At 44.6% G+C, this 17546-nt stretch overlaps 1 pseudogene; it reads left to right on the top strand.

The window, feature by feature from the left end:
- The window catches only part of LOC141053051 (WD repeat-containing protein 18-like), a 57807-nt pseudogene that overhangs the window by 2383 nt on the left and 37878 nt on the right, over window positions 1-17546 (top strand).

Below are 17546 nucleotides of genomic sequence, written 5' to 3'. Positions count from 1 at the left end.
GTTGGAACAGAGTACTTCATCTTGCCTGGTAGTTGGCTGAGCCCCTGACCCGGAGGACACTGCACCGAGGCGGGCACCTGTATGCATCACAGACTGTGAGTAAAGCTTTGGAACTACATGCCCTGTTGTCCTCCACTTATTCCTGCGCCAACACACTCAGCAATGCTCCATCGCTGTGCCTGACACCGCACCATCTACGTCTCCTCCCTATCTCTTCACCTACACTGCCCTGGGACTACTGCCCTAACACCATTGCTGCACCACACCATCAGTCCCAGAGGATCTGTCTGCAGCGACGGCTTAACATCTTCATTGCCGAACACCACAGGTGGCGTCACGAATCATTCACTAATAAACTTTAATCATCATTCACATACTCAACATTCCCCTTTTACAATGGACGCCCAGGGTCACGGACCGGGTCACAGCTACCGTGACAACTCCCATTGAAATCCACCGGGCCCGGCTCTGAGTACCCCGCCGACCTGGCGAAGACCCTTGGGGCGCTCCAAGAGCAGTGAAGGGGAACTGTATTTGAGTGCATGGTATTGGTAACAGATCAATATAAAGATGCATGTCCGAACTATGGGACTATACTACACAACGAACCTAACATGAACTTGTCATGCTCACTATTTTTTCACTCATCCGCCCTTTATGTAATGAAATCCTCTGGCCAAGAGCCAGTTCTTCCAGATGGAAAAGTAAGTGTTCCAGTAACATCATTCCAGTGGCCAAAATAACCAGTGGATAATGGACAGTTCCCTGGGGTGCGATTAATCTCAAAACATTTACACAACCTACTGAGTTTTGGCAGACACTAAACAAGGCTTTCAGATTCAAACAATGTATGCACAAGAGCAAAAGTATTCAATATGCCGCTAGATGAGTTTTCCAGTTCTGAAACAACGGTCTGGAGCTAAGTAAAATGGAGATGAATTGCATAGATAATTTTTTTTTTACAAAAATAACATGGGTTACTGTACCTGTACAAGAAACTGAAATACTGGGACATGCAGAGAAGCTGAGTTGACCATATCATTTAACAAAATGTGCAGTAATAACTTAGAGAACTACAAGTAAATTTAGGATTAAGTGAAGACTGGACATCTTCGTTGGCTCCTCCAAGGATTCAGCTTCTAAATTCTGGTCACTGCAGGTCACTGCAGGTAAACCTAAGCTTTGTGCAATAAACATGGAAGAAGTGGTATCATGACCAAATCAGTGTAACGCTGAACTGTAAATGTACTTGGGATGAAGACCAGTGGGTCTAACACTGTTGATTCCATGGTGCTGTACATTAGAAGGGGTTACATACAAAATACTGATATAAATTACAGTTAACAAGCTAGCAATGACAGACTGGTACAGTGGGAAGAGCACCCTGCCCTCGTGGGCTTACAGTCTACAGGATGATGGGGAAGGTGACAGTAGGTCTGTGGGTTGCGGCAGCTCCAGTGGTGGTGAGGTGGCACCGGGCTCATTGCAAGCTGGAAGCTTTCTTGAAGACATTGGTTTTCATGCTCCATATGAAAGTTCCGAGTGTGGCAGATAATCAGATGTGTTGGGGCATAGAATGTACAATGTATAACGAATGTATAAGTGTGGAGGAAAGAAGGGGGTTGTGGGAGGACCGGGGATTATGTGTGGGGAGATATTGTGAAATTAGTTTGGAGGTATGTGGGGATGACAGGTTATAATTCCATGAGTAGAATTGGAGTGATGTTCCCTTGCAAAGGCTTCATGTGGATATGTCACACAGTCCATTCAAGGTACTCTAATCTTCCTGCCTTACATTGATTTGGTGGTTGTACCAGTGGTACAGCCATTTCTACAAAATGTTTCAGGAGCTGATTTTCAACACTGCGAAGCTAATCTGCATGTTGGCCATGCTTTCGTGGCCTAAACGTTCTACAGTGGTCTGCAGCGTCTCCAGACATCTCCCACTGAGCACATCTAGGACATTATTGGTCGGTAATTGCAAAGTAGCTGCCAGAAGCGGATCCTGATGATTTGTGCATTGCAGAACATTCTTGAGGCAACCATAATAATCTCATTAATAAAAGTCAAGTCATATTACATACGGCAGTTACAAAAAAGACTTGGGTCCCATCCAGTTCACCCTTTCTCTACCAGTTATACATTCTCTATTTCTAGATTATTTATCATCCACAATTCCATTTGTTGTGGGAAAAATGTTTTTTTAACCGCTTGTGGTCGGACATTCCACAGTCTGACTGCTCTGACTGTAAAGAACCTTTCCCTATTTAGCTGCTGGAATGGCTTTTCTTCCACCCATAATGAGTGACCCTGGTCCTTAGTATGGTTGTTTTTGTAAGCAATAAGTCATGCACCAGTCCTTTGTACTGACCACACATATATTTATACATATAAATGAGATCCCCCCTGAGGCAAATTTTTTCCAAGATAAATAAGCCCAACGTTTCCATCCTCTCATACGAGAGGCCTCCATCACTTGTAAATCTAGTTGTGTTAGACAATGTATTTCTGTGCATGGCGCTCAATAAATTAGATAGTAAAATAGATGTAAGGACTTAAACTCTAGTGCCAGTAATTGGAAGTAGATGTTTTGAAAGGTTTTTTTTTACATTTTTCATAATTTGCATACATTTATCATGTCTATTGAATCTGTGATTTCCATAATGCCACAATTTTTCCTTCTTGGGGTTGCCATGTCATTATTTAGGAGTGTACATATATTTCCTCTTGTGCAATGAGCCGTATATAAGTCAATGCAACCTCAGCTGGACCGGCCAGTTCCCAAAATCTGTTCCATATTGATATATACTACAAATACTGAACCAGAGGCGTAGCTAGGGTTTTGGTTCAGGGGGGGCGAAACTTCTGAGTGGGCCCCTAACTAGGTAACTTTGATTACAACTCGGTGACGCACCCTAATAGTGGATGTAGTAGATGGCTGCGTTGTTACTGAAAATAATCCCTATATAAAGACCAACATGGATATTACCGCAATATGGTCAGTGGTAAATACCAGTCCTACAAAACATACTGTATGTGATTACTGCACAGGTATAGTTGGTGTCTTACAGCTGACATTCTTTCTGATGGAATCGTTCATTTTTCACGTCTTTTCCATCTGGCCCAGACCGACCTGACAACTCCTCTAGCCAGGACTCAGCAGCAGAGAATACAACAATGACATGTTTCACTTCTCATATTCCAGCTCCATCATCATGTATGCCCAACCTGCACAAACCCCTCATCCTACTGATACACCAATGCTGAGTCGCTGCTGCCGTATGTGTCCCTATTACTGCACCTGATACCCCAATGCTGAGCCGCCGCTGCCGTATGTGTCCCTATTACGGCACCTGATACCCCAATGCTGAGCCTCTGCTGCTGTATGTGTCCCTATTACTGCACCTGATACCCCAATGCTGAGCCGCTGCTGCCGTATGTGTCCCTATTACTGCACCTGATACCCCAATGCTGAGCCGCTGCTGCTGTATGTGTCCCTATTACTGCACCTGATACCCCAATGCTGAGCCGCTGCTGCCGTATGTGTCCCTATTACTGCACCTGATACCCCAATGCTGAGCCGCTGCTGCTGTATGTGTCCCTATTACTGCACCTGATACCCCAATGCTGAGCCGCTGCTGCCGTATGTGTCCCTATTACTGCACCTGATACCCCAATGCGGAACCACTGCTGCCGTATGTGTCCCTATTACTGCATCTGATACCCCAATGCTGAGCCGCTGCTGCCGTATGTGTCCCTATTACGGCACCTGATACCCCTATGCTGAGCCTCTGCTGCTGTATGTGTCCCTATTACTGCACATGATACCCCAATGCTGAGCCTCTGCTGCCGTATGTGTCCCTATTACTGCACCTGATACCCCAATGCTGAGCCGCTGCTGCTGTATGTGTCCCTATTACTGCACCTGATATCCCAATGCTGAGCCGCTGCTGCCATATGTGTCCCTATTACTGCACCTGATACCCCAATACTGAGCCGCTGCTGCTGTATGTGTCCCTATTACTGCACCTGATGCCCCAATACTGAGCCGCTGCTGCCGTATGTGTCTCTATTACGGCACCTGATACCCCAATCCGAAAACGCTGCTGCTGTATGTGTCCTTATTACTGCACCTGATACCCCAATGCGGAGCCGCTGCTGCTGTATGTGCCCCTATTACTGTACCTGATACTCCAATGCGGAGCCGCTGCTGCCGCATGTGTCCCTATTACTGCACCTGATACCCCAATGCTGAGCCGCTGCTGCTGTATGTGTCCCTATTACTGCACCTGATACCCCAATGCTGAGCCGCTGCTGCCATATTTGTCCCTATTACTGCACCTGATACCCCAATACTGAGCCGCTGCTGCTGTATGTGTCCCTATTACTGCACCTAAAGCCCCAATACTGAGCCGCTGCTGCCATATGTGTCTCTATTACTGCACCTGATACCCCAATCCGGAACCGCTGCTGCTGTAAGTGTCCTTATTACTGCACCTGATGCCCCAATGCGGAGCCGCTGCTGCTGTATGTGTCCCTATTACTGCACCTGATACCCCAATGCGGAGCCGCTGCTGCTGTATGTGTCCCTATTACTGCACCTGATACCCCAATACTGAGCCGCTGCTGCTTTATGTGTCCCTATTACTGCACCTGATGCCCCAATACTGAGCCGCTGCTGCCATATGTGTCCCTATTACTGCACCTGATACCCCAATACTGAGCCACTGCTGCTGTATGTGTCCCTATTACTGCACCTGATACCCCAATGCGGAGCCGCTGCTGCCATATGTGTCCCTATTACTGCACCTGATACCCCAATGCTGAGCCGCTGCTGCCATATGTGTCCCTATTACTGCACCTGATACCCCCTATACACACACGGCTCTGCTCTGCACCCCCTATACACACACGGCTCTGCTCCGTACACCTTGTACACATGCAGCTCTGTTCCGTACACCTTGTACACATGCGGCTCTGTTCCGTACACCTTGTACACATGCGCCTCTGCTCCGTACACCTTGCACACACGCCCCTCTGCTACGTAAACGCTGTACACACACGGCTCCGCTCCGTACACCTTGTACACACCTGGCTCCGCTCCGTGCACTTGTACACATGCGGCTCTGCTCCGTACACCTTGTACACACGTGGCTCTGCTCCGTACACCCCGTACACACGCGGTTCTGCTGCGTACACGCTGTACACACGCGGCTCCACTCCGTACACCTTGCACACATACGGCTCCGCTCCGTACACCTTGCACACTCGGCTCCGCTCCGTACACCTCGCACACACACGGCTCTGCTACGTACACGCCGCACACACACTGCTCTGCTCCGTACACGCCGCACACACGACTCTGCACCGTACACCCCGTACACACATGGCTCCACTCCATACACCTTGTACACAAACGGCTCCGCTGCGTACACTTTGTACACAAACGGCTCCGCTCACCCCATACACACACGGCTCCGCTCCTCTGTACACCTCAAACATGCATATCTCTGCTCCGTACACCTTCTACACACACAGCTCGCCTACATCCACCCTGTAAAACCCTCCTGACCCCACACAGAAACTTACTTCACCTCATCCAACACCATGACAACCAACACAGCAGAGTCCTGACCTGCAGCCACTGAAGCACCTGATCATGTGACCACTGACTCCGCCCGTCCTGTGACCTCATCAGAGGTCCTGTGCGCACAGAATAGCCCAGGACGACATTGCTGGCTGTGAGGTGGGGGGCGCACTGCTGGAACCGGGGCCCCCCACTGCCTTCAAAGGGGCCCATAGCGGCTGGGCGGCAGAGTAGGGAGATTGATTCTCCCAGCTCTGCCACAGAATGTAACTGTATGGGCGCGCTGTGCACGCCGGTACAGTTACAGTAGCATAGCTCGGTGTGCCCCATCAGAGCGCGGGGCCCGGGGCCACCGCCCCCCCTGCCCCCCTGGTAGCTACTCTACTGTACTGAACACAAATACAGTCTTAGAACATTTAGATTTGTCCTATAGAAATTACTGCAGTTACTTGTATAATATAATATAATTCCCCTAATGTTCCTTCTTAATTCACGTAATTACTGTACAGGTGCTAGACTATCATCAAAAAGTTAAATTATGTTCAGTAACTGCACTCAATACTTGGTCGGGGCTCCATTTGCATCAATTCCGGGATTAAAAATCCTACTTCTGTATTGACTACAGAAGTAGCAATAAGTCCCCGTCACACATAACGATGTCCCAGCGATCCCACCAACGATCCGACATGGATGGGATCGCTGGGACATCGTTAGACAGCCCAAGCGATCAGGACCAGCGACGCTGGATTCTAATGTAAACATCGGGTATCCAGGAGCCGCGGCTCCTGGATACCCATTTACATTAGAAACCAGTGTCGCTGATCGCTGGTCTCTCGCTGCCACACGCAGCGATGCGTGCTGGGCAGCGGGAGACCAGCGATGGAAAAATGGCTCAGGTCGCTCGAGCACGATCAGCAATAACCGGCAGGGGGGCTGGTTGCTGATCCCCGTCACACACAGCGATCTCGCTGGTGAGATCGCTGATGTCTCACAAAATCAGCGATCTCGCTAGTGAGATCGCTATGTGTGACGGTACCCTAACTCATGCTTGATGCCTGGGGATCCCATAGCTCACCCAGTACATCCCTCCTCCCTCAAAAGAAAAAACAGTGATGGAGCTGAGTTGTGATAACTTATTGTAACTGCACAATGACATAATCACATCAGTTGAAGTTCTCTCACCATACATAAGGTATACTGGGACGCCCTCACACCCAGGGCTGCGGGGTACTCGGTACCGGGCCCGGTGGATCTCAATGGAAGTTGTCATGGTAGCTGTGACCCGGCCCGTGGCCCTGGGCGCCCATTGTAACTGTTCAGTGTGAATGAATAAGTCGTGACGCCACCTGTGGTGTTCGGCAATGTAGATGTTAGGCCGACGCTGCAGACAGATCCTCTGGGACAGATGGTGTGGTGCAGCAGTGATGGTATAGCCCTCCACAGGCAGGGCTGTAGTCCCAGGGCAGAGTAGATATGGTGACACTTAGATGGTGTAGTGTCAGGCGCAGGGGAGGTAGTAGTGCCGGGCAGGTTGACGCAGGAATAAGTGGAGGATACCAGGGCATGTGGTTCCAAAGCTTTACTCACAGTCTGTCGTCCAAACAGGTGCCTGCTTCTGTGCCGTGTCCTCTGGGTCTGGAACTCAGTCAACCCCCAGGCCAGATGAAATACTCCTTTCCAACACTCCGCCAACTTGTGCCTTTCTGAACGTCTCCTCTTATAGCGCCTTTAGATGAAGTACTCCTAGTACTGAGTTACACTGGAGTTCCTCCTGTCTGATGTTCCTATGAATTCTACTTGTACGGCAGACAGCTGTAGCCTGCTTCGGGGACTCCTTGCTACTAAGTCCCGGCTCACTATCCAGTTGCTGTTGTGCCCCCAAGTCTTGTGTAGGAATAAAGTGGTCACTACTTCTATTCCTCCGGTGTCTGCTGCAGGACCATTAGTATCCGTACAACCTCAGGGACCGGGCCCCGGCCTTGCGCTTAGAACTTCTAGGAAGGGTTCTCTTCTCACCCACGTCCTCTGTTCTCTTTTACTCCTCACGTTCCGTACTAATCCTTTCTTTCTATGGAGAGTCAAGCTTTCAGTCTATGTTGCTCTCTCTTTCTCTCTTTCCCGTGCCAGCAGTCCCAGATCACTGGGATCTGCTGCAGCACTTCCATCCGTCTATCCCTCTCTCTAGGGATCTTCTTCTCTCTCCAACCAACTACTGACTGACTGACTTAAACTCTTCCTGCTCCTTGAAATGTAATCTAACTCCACCCACCTCCCAGCACGTTTCATGTTCCAAGCAGGGAGCCACCAATGAGTGCTTTGCTATACTCCAAGCAGGGAGCCGCCGAAGGTGCTTTGCTACACTACTTTGTGGTGTGGGGTGCAGGTGTTGGAGTGTGGTCAGGAGTCTCTACCTTACCTAGATGGTGGGTTACCACACCTCAGGAGGAGGTGCAGTACCTCTGAGGCAACTGAACCCTCAGGGGTGCCACAATACCCTACAGAGAATCTTTCAGGATGTTAAGAGTAACTAACCAGAATCAACTAACAAAAGTTTATGGATACCTGAATGTCCTGAAAAATGATGTGAAAGCACATGGAAAGGCTGGGTGTAAAGTTTATTATGCAAATGAGCATTAAAAAAGTTGTTATGGTTATCTTCCATAATGTCTATGTTGCGCTCTCTATTGCTGGCTGTAGAATAGGTTAACTGAGAATTCTTCAGTGAGCGCATTCTGACAGCCCAGTGTGAGAATTTCTAACTCTTTCACTTGTCTTCCTGAGCTCCTCCCAGCTGATTATGCTGCTCTCAGATGGGGTAGGGAAAAAAACTAGTAACAGATTCCCATTAATGATTTCAGGACTGTATTAAACTTGGGCTTCCTATAGATGAAAATGTTACTTCCTGTTCTGATATCTTTTCAGGTGAGTGAGAAGAAGGGTAAAGAGGAAAAACCTGGTGACAGATTCCCTTTATTATTACAGCATGATTTCCCCCCAGTATGTGTCACGCTGATGCAACCGGTCAGGTTTCTTTCCATGCAGCCATCACTGTGACATGGCAGTGTGAGTACATGCATCACATCTGTACCATCTGGTACATGTCAGTCCTGCTTGGATATGCTGAGATACAGGCCGTCCATGGAGACTCTATTACCTCTGCGCTAAATGCTTCGTATTCTGCTGAAGCACAAGTCACATGCGCGGCCTCAGATATAATTGGACTTTTGTTTCTGGGAGAAAAACCTTATCCTGATGCATGATGTAATCCCCATTCTGCCCTCAGATTCATGAACTACATGTTTTTATCAGGTTTTTCCTGCTATAAAGAAACCACCGGAGAAGAAAACGGAGGAGGACATGACTTTGGGAGGGGTGAACCTTTAACTCCTGCAGCTTTATTTGTATAGTGGGTAGATTTTAAGCAAGAGTGAGGTTGCTTTAAGATAAAGGACAAAACAGAGGTTTTTTTGCAGCATTGCAACATCTGAAAATTTACTAGAGACATGCTTTCACATATGATAATAATCTTGTATTTAGATATACTCATAAGATTTTAATCATAGAATCATAGAATCGTAGAATTGGAAGGGACTTCCTGTGCCATCTGGTCCAACCCCCTGCTCAAAGCAGGATTCGCTAAATCATCCCAGTCAGATGTCTGTCCAGCCTCTGTTTGAAGACTTCCATTGAAGGAGAACTCACCACTTCTCGTGGCAGCTTGTTCCACTCATTGATCACCCTGTCAAAAAAAATTTTCTAATATCTAATCTGTGTCTCCTCCCATTCAGTTTCATCCCATTGCTTCTAGTCTTTCCTTGTGCAAATGAGAATAAAGTTGATCCTTCTACAATGTGACAGCCCTTTAGATATTTGTAGACAGCTATTAAGTCTCCTCTCAGCCTTCTCTTTTGCAAACTAAACATTCCCAAATCCTGCAACCTTTCCTCATAAGACAGGGTTTGCAGACCGGTCACCATTCTGGTCGCTCTTTTCTGAACTTGCTCCAGTTTGTTGATGTCTTTTTTAAAATGTGGTGTCCAAAACTGGACACAATATTCCAGATGAGGTCTGACCAAAGAGGAGTAGAGGGAAATAATGACTTCACGTGATCTAGACTATATGCTTCTGTTATTACATCCTAGAATTGCATTTGCCTTTTTTGCTGCTGCATCACACTGTTGACTCATATTCAGTCTGTGATCTATTAGTATACCCAAGTCTTTTTCACATGTGCTGTTGCTTAGCCCTATTCCTCCCATTCTGTATATGCTTTTTTCATTTTTATTGCCCAGATGTAGTACTTTGCATTTTTCCCTGTTAAAAACCATTCTGTTAGTTGCTGCCCACTTCTCCAGTTTATTTATATCTTTTTGAATCCTCTCTCTCTCTTCTCTAGTATTAGCTATCCCTCCTAGCTTTGTGTCATCAGCAAATTTAATCAGTTTACCCTCAATTCCTTCATCTAAATCATTGATAAATATGTTGAACAATACAGGGCCCAGGACAGTGCCCTGTGGTACCCCACTTGGGACATTCTTCCAACTGGATGTGCAGCCATTTATGACCACTCTTTGGGTCCGATCACTAAGCCAGTTATGAATCCACCTAACAGTTGCCTTGTCCATTCCATACATAGTCATTTTTTCAATAAGGATTGTATAAGATACTTTGTCAAATGCCTTGCTGAAGTCAAGATATACTATATCTACAGCATTTCCTTGATCCACCCAATCAGTAATTCCATCATAGAAGGAAATTAAGTTAGCCTGACATGACTTATTAGTTACAAACCCATGCTGACTCTGTTTAATCACTTCATTCTTATCCAGGTACTGACATACATGTTGTTTAATAATTTCTTCAAAGATCTTTCCTGGTATAGAAGTCAGACTCACCGGCCTATAGTTGCCTGGGTCCACCTTCTTCCCCTTTTTGAAGATAGGAACAACATTTGCTCTTCTCCAGTCTACTGGGACTTCTGTTCTCCAAGAATTTTCAAAGATTATGGAGAGGGGTTCAAAAATTTCTTCTGCTATCTCCTTCAGTACTCTGGGGTGTAATTCATCTGGACATGGAGACTTGAATTCATTTAGGTTAGCTAAGTGTTTCCTCACTATCTTTCTGTTTATAGATATCCTGGTTTCTTCTATTCCCTTAATAGGACAGTGAAGAACAGTTGATGTTACATTTCCTTTCTGAGAGAAAACAGATGCAAAATAGGAATTTAAAAGTTCGGCCTTCTCAACATCCTGTCTTACCATTTCATCATTTTCATCCTGTAAAAATCCTATAGCATCTTTGACTTTTCTTTTACTTTTGACATATCCCCAAAATCCTTTATTATTGCTTTTGACATCTCTTGCAAGCCTCAATTCATTGTCAGCTTTAGAAATCTGATTTGTGCCCTGCAGGTTCTGCAGACAGCATTATATTCTTCTTTAGAAATGCCTCCCTCTTTCCATTTTATAAACATTTTTTTCTTCCTTTTTAGCATGTGCTTAAGTTCTGTGTTCATCCATCCTGGTTTCCTTAAATGCTTCCTATTCTTCCCTCTTTTCAGAATTGTTAACAATTGTGCTTTGAGAATTTCATTTTTCAAGATCTCCCATCCTTCCTGGACATTTTTGTCTTTAAGGATATCCAGCCATTGGATCCCTCCAATTCTCTTTCTGAATCCCTTAAAATCTGCCTTTCTGAAAGCCAACCTTGACGTCTGAGTCTTCACAGGTCTTCCTCCTCTAGTTATCCAAAATTCTAAAATAGCATGGTCGCTACCTCTTAGGGTCCCAGCCACTTTTACCTCCTCAACCATTTCCTCCCTGTTTATAAGGATTAGATCCAAGGTAGCAGTTCCCCTTGTTTTCTCCCCTACCTTTTGGAAGATAAAGTTGTCAGCAAGAGAGGATAAGAATTTCCTTGACCTGTTAGTTTTGCCTGAGAGAGATTCCCAACAAATGTCTGGATAGTTGAAATCTCCCATGACAACTATGTCATATTTTTTGGAGAACTTGGCCATTTGATGCATAAAGAGTTCATCCATATCTTCAGCTTGCACAGGCGGCCTGTAGTAAATGCCTACAATGGTGTCCTTTCCATTGTTCTGCCCTTGTATTCTTACCCAAACAGTTTCCACAGAACTCCCAGTCTCTGAAGCTTCAATCTCTGTGCAGATATAAGCGTTTCTAACATACAATGCGACACCTCCTCCTCGTTTATCAAGTCTGTTTCTTGCAAATAAGTTGTATCCTTCTAGTCTTGTATTCCAATCATGTGTATTGTCCCACCAAGTTTCAGTGATTCCAATGACATCATATTTCTTTTCTTGCGTTAGTAGTTCCAATTCTCCTTGTTTGTTGCCCATGCTTTGTGCATTAGTATAGAAACATTTTAGTTTGTGATTGGTTTCTCTTTCTCCAATATTTTTATTAATTAGATTCTTTTGTCTTTGTTCTTCCTTTCCACTTCTAATAGCAGAGTTCTCAATAGCATTTGTCAGGTGTATGGCTTTTTCTGGTCTTTTGCTTCCCTTCCCATGTTGTTCTAGTTTAAAGCTCTCCTTACAAGTGTAGCAAGGCGACTTCCAAATACATGTTTTCCAGTCTTCGTAAGGTGCACCCCATCTCTAGCAAGTAGTCCATTGTAAAGGTAATTCACTCCGTGATCCATAAATCCAAATAGTTGCTGACGGCACCATCGACGTAGCCAGTTGTTTACCTGCAGAATCTTATTCCACCTCCTTGTTCCATGGCCATCCACTGGGAGGATGGAAGAGAAGACCACCTGCGCTCCCAGTTCTTTCACGTTCTTGCCTAAGTCTTCAAAATCTCTGCAGATGGTTTCCAGGTCGTTTCTTGGGGTGTCATTTGTCCCCACATGTAGTAGCAGGAATGGGTAGTCATCTGTAGGTCTGAATAGTCCTGATATCCTGTCAGACACATCTTTAATTTTTGCACCTGGAAGACAGCACATTTCTCTTGAAGTTATATCCGGTCTGCAGATAGCGGCCTCTGTTCCTCTCAACAGGGAATCCCCCATGACCACCACTCTCCGTTTCTTCTTCACAACATTTTTCTTTCTCCATCCAGGAGGACTCTGAAGGCGTATAAGGTTGCTGTTTGTGGGCAAAGTCTTATCCTGATGTATTTCTTCATCGTTTTCCTGCGTGAGAGCCTGGTACTGGTTCCTGAGAAGTATGTGTGCTGACTGCCTCCTGATCCTCCTGCTTCTCTGGGTCACATGTCTCCATTCCTCTGTTCAGGTGCACTTCGAATTTCTTCTCTTTCTGTAACATGAAGAGATAATTCTGCTCTGTCTAAGAACTCTTCACCTTCCTTAATGATCTTCAACGTAGCTAACCTCTCTTCGAGATTTTGCAACTTTTCCTCCAACAGGGACACAAGCTTGCATTTGTGGCATGTGAAGTTTGGCTTTTCCACTGGTAAGTCTGTGAACATGTAGCAAGAAATGCAGCTCACCAAATGGCTCCTGGCTTCTTCCATATTGAGATTTCTTAAAAATGATGAAAGATGAGCCAAAATTCGCGCCCCCATAGGCGCGCGGTTTTCCGATTTCCTCTTTTCAGCTGCAACGGCCAAAACCCAGTGATCGTTGAGCTCACGGAGACTCTTAACTTATCCTATAAGGCGCTGGGAATATGCAAATGATCTCCTCAAGACTCTTTCCCTGGTTTTCCAATTTCCTCTTTTCAGCTGCAATGGCCAAAACCCAGTGATCGTTGAGCTCGCGGAGACTCTTCACTTATCCCAGAAGGCGCTGGGATATGCAAATGATCTCCTCAAGACTCTTCCCCTGGTTTTCCGATTTCCTCTTTTCAGCTGCAACGGCCAAAACCCAGTGATCGTTGAGCTCGCGGAGACTCTTCACTTATCCCAGAAGGCGCTGGGAATATGCAAATGATCTCCTCAAGACTCTTCCCCTGGTAATCTCAGCAGACTCGTTAGTTTGTATACTTTTTGCTTTTTTATAAATCATGTCAATGTGGTCTTTGCAAGATTTTAACCCACTTATATCTCTGCAATGTTTTTTTCATTTATTGCACAGCTTCTGTGTGTTTTTAATTTGTATTGCCATGATGTCTGCAGTGTGTATCCCATAAGTGTGTATCTTAAAAGTGAGAGATATGAATTAATCCAGAACGAGGTATACAGACTGTGCCCTGCCATCTGCCACCATCGCACTCTAACCAGCATGTCTATTTATCTATTCTCTCTACAGGTACGTCACTCAGCTTTCCACACAGACTTCTTACCTCTGCTCCTAGTATTCACTCGGTATGTCTTTCAACTAACATTTTCAAGGTTTGTAGGAAAATACAAATATGCAAAAATGAAAATTGGCAGCAACAGGAAAGGGTAAAGTGAAGTTTAGGTTTGAGTAATAAATAACCCTATGTGGTATTTTATATGTGACAGAGGTATAAAACAAATATACTTGGGGCACTTTTATCAAATGGAGATAGGCAGAAAGGTGGTATAACATGGCATACATTCTGTTTCACTTTGCTATCATAAAGGTTACCGCTGGTCATTGAAGTTGCGTGTCCAGCCTCAATTCACTGTGAGTTGAGACGATGAACTGCGGTGAACTCAATGAGATCACCGCTAGCACCGTGAATGTACATAGAAAGCTGCCAATCTGAGGTGTGGTCAGGGCTATACAGAGGTCAGCATTCAGAGAACTGCTAGATCTGCAGCAGATAAAGTTGTGATTTTATCAAAATGACAGCCAGCAAGCCCAGTAAGTGACACAGCAATGAAATCAGGATCTCTACCACCACATCATGCTGTGCTCAGGTGGGATAGAAAAAACTGGTGACAGATTTCCCTTAAATACCACAGCTGTAGCTGATCATTGGTTTCCTTTAGGCTGGGGCTACACATTGACTTTGGCCACGACACCTGTGGTGTTACCAAGGTTCACTCCGTGCCGCTGCTACATCACAATGCAATACAAGTGAGTAAGCAAGTCGAAAAAGTCTAACCTATCACTGCCAAAGTTGCCAGCCTAAAGGATGCCCATGATCATTTACAGCTATGGCATTTAAAGGAAACCTGTCACAAGATTTTTGGTACCCCATCCAACACTATAATCATGCCATAAAGCACATGCCATTGACCTTGAAAGCATACAAGTGAGTGTGCACTATAAAGTAGCCTGCATATAAATCTGATCTCAGTTTAACAGATCACCGCAATACAACTGTGTGATACTCTTAGGGATACAGATAACTTAAAAAAATGACTTTATTTTCTATTAAGAACAAATATGTTACTCTTCAATAATAAGCAACTTTTTTTAAGTAATCTTTGCATAATAACCCGTAATCCATGTAGAGAGATTAGGGTCATGTGTGGAATGCCATGGACATTCGTCCTGTAGTAACCGTAGGGCTCAGGAAGATGGGTGAAGCACACAAAGGGGATGAAGGTTTGTTCAGACATAATTCTCCTTGTACACGTGGTCTCTTCCAGGAGTAATTAAATCAGCTTATAAGATCCCAGGGTAAGACATTCCTTTTTCTTACACAGTTTAACAATAAAATTCATGTTTGTTGTAAATTGTGACTCCAGGGGATCATACATGAATGAATAGATGCTGTATTATTCTCATTCTCAATCTATATTTCCTCCAATCCATTCATTACAGCATAGCAATCATCAAAGTGGTAAAAGCTTAAACTAAAATTCAATTAACAAGCAATAATGAAAAAGGCAGTACAAAATGCTGAACCAAGGCTCCTCAGAAAAAAAAATTAAAGGGGTGGTACGAAGTGAAAAGTAATTTTCCTCCTAAATCTCTATCCATTTAGTGCCATAATCTAAACTATTCTCTAATATACTTGCATTAATAATTCCCTGTTCTTCCCTTACTACACTGTCAAACTGGTTGTTTTTCTTCTTTTTGATGACACTTCTTTGGTAATCTCAGTGCATGCTGGGATACTCATATGAGGCATCCTCAGGTAGTAAAGACTGTGGTCATTTTCGCAGCTCCTGGTCCCTGCACGATGTGCACTGTGCCATATGCACAATGACAGCTCACTCTCTATTGCTGGCTCATAGCTGCAGTAACAAGCTGGCAACAGAACATTATCAAAATACCAGGCATGCAGAGACCAGTGCCACTTCTGCAAGTGACGTCACTGTATACCGGATATTTTGACAATGATCTGTGTTTCTGGCTTGTTACTGCTGATTTGGGCTGGCAACAGAGAATGTGCTGTCATTGTGCACATTGTACAGTGCACATCGCGCAGGGACTAACACAGTCCCTGAAATGAGAGTCATTCATGATGTCTCATTTCAGGCATAGGGCAGTTAGATAGTTAGGGAAGGATTGGGAATTTTTTATTCAAGTATATTAGAAAATAGTTTAGATTATAGCACTAAATAGATAAGTATTTAGGAGGAAATTTACTTTGGACTTCGGACAACCCCTTTAACTAAGGGAGCATTTCAGAAGTATAAATCTAAATAAGAAATGTAAAAAAGATATCAAGCTAGCAAATATATCTACAGAGAAACAAATAGCAACAATAAAATCAATCTCAAAATTTTTTATGAATACATTAATGCCAAAAAGAAAAAAAACAGATGGTATCGGCCCCTTAAAATACAATAGTAGCAAGATTATTATAGAGGACAAAGAAAAGGCTGAGATATTAAACAAGCACTTTTCATCCATGTTCACCAATGGCATGTTTGTTCAAGTGATCTTTCATTAAGGCAAAAATCAAAGTTCACCACCTGATACTGTATAACTAGTTTAACACAAAAAGAAGTTCACCTGTGTCTGAACAAATTAAACAATATAAAAAAACTGACAGTCACACCCAAACAAAGATTGGGCCTGAACAGGTGCTTAACTAGAGTCACCAACTCATATACAATCAAACAAATAAAGCAGCACTATGTAGTGCTATAGCATGCAAACATGAAATATGAAAATTGAATTGCATTACTGCACTAGAAATTTGAAAAATTGAGAATGCTTAGCGCATAAATTGGCCAATTCATGTGTACCTGGTAGCCACGTTAAGGTGATTTTCGTTGCCTGGACCTAATGCCAATCCTCTCTTAGACAGTCTACATTTCTCTGGTAACTTAATGTGAATCCTCTCCTAGACTAAAGTCTATATCTCTATGGAGGGATATGATCCTGTTGCAATTAAAAACACCTGAGACTAAGGGGCAGAGTGTTCAGTCACAAGGCTAATACATACTGTACAATATCAAAAAACTGACTGTCACATCCAAACATAGATTGGGTCGGAACAGGTGCTTACCTAGAGTCGCCAACTCATATACAATCAAACAAATAATATAGAGGGATATAACAGTCTCAATTTTTCATATTTGAGCATTTGAGCAGAGGAAAGCATGAAGTGCTCTAAAATTTCCTGGTAGATGGCTGCGCTGACTTTGGTCTTGATAAAACACAGTGGACCTACACCAGCAGATGACATGGCTCCCCAAACAATCACTGATTTTGGAAACTTCACACTAGACCTGAAGCAGCTTGGATTGTGGCCTCTCCACTCTTCCTCCAGACTCTGGGACCTTGATTTGCAAATGAAATGCAAAATTTACTTTCATCAGAAACCAACACCTTGGACCACTGAGCAACAGTCCAGTTCTTTTTCTCCTTGGCCCAGGTAAGACACTTCTGGTGTTGTATATTGGTCATGAGTGGCTTGACACAAGAAATGCGACACTTGTAGCCCATGTCCTGGATACATCTGTGTTTGGTGGCTCTTGAAGCAATGACTCCAGCAGCAGTCCACTCCTTGTGAATCTCCCTGTGACGCTAGTCACTTCTCACGGCCAAGCCGTGAGTCGGAGTGGTCAAGGAGTCCAAGGTCAGAAGACAGGAGGGTACATCATAAACAGAAGGAAGAGACAAAAGCGTAATCAGGTAACGTTCCGAGGTCAGAGTACCG

Source organism: Dendrobates tinctorius, unplaced genomic scaffold (assembly GCF_039654945.1).
Source record: "Dendrobates tinctorius isolate UK_male_01 unplaced genomic scaffold, ASM3965494v1 ptg000165l, whole genome shotgun sequence".
In the NCBI taxonomy this organism is placed as follows: Eukaryota; Metazoa; Chordata; class Amphibia; order Anura; family Dendrobatidae; genus Dendrobates; species Dendrobates tinctorius.
The sequence above is the reverse complement of the archived record's forward strand: the minus strand, read 5'-3'. Positions and strand labels throughout refer to the sequence as shown.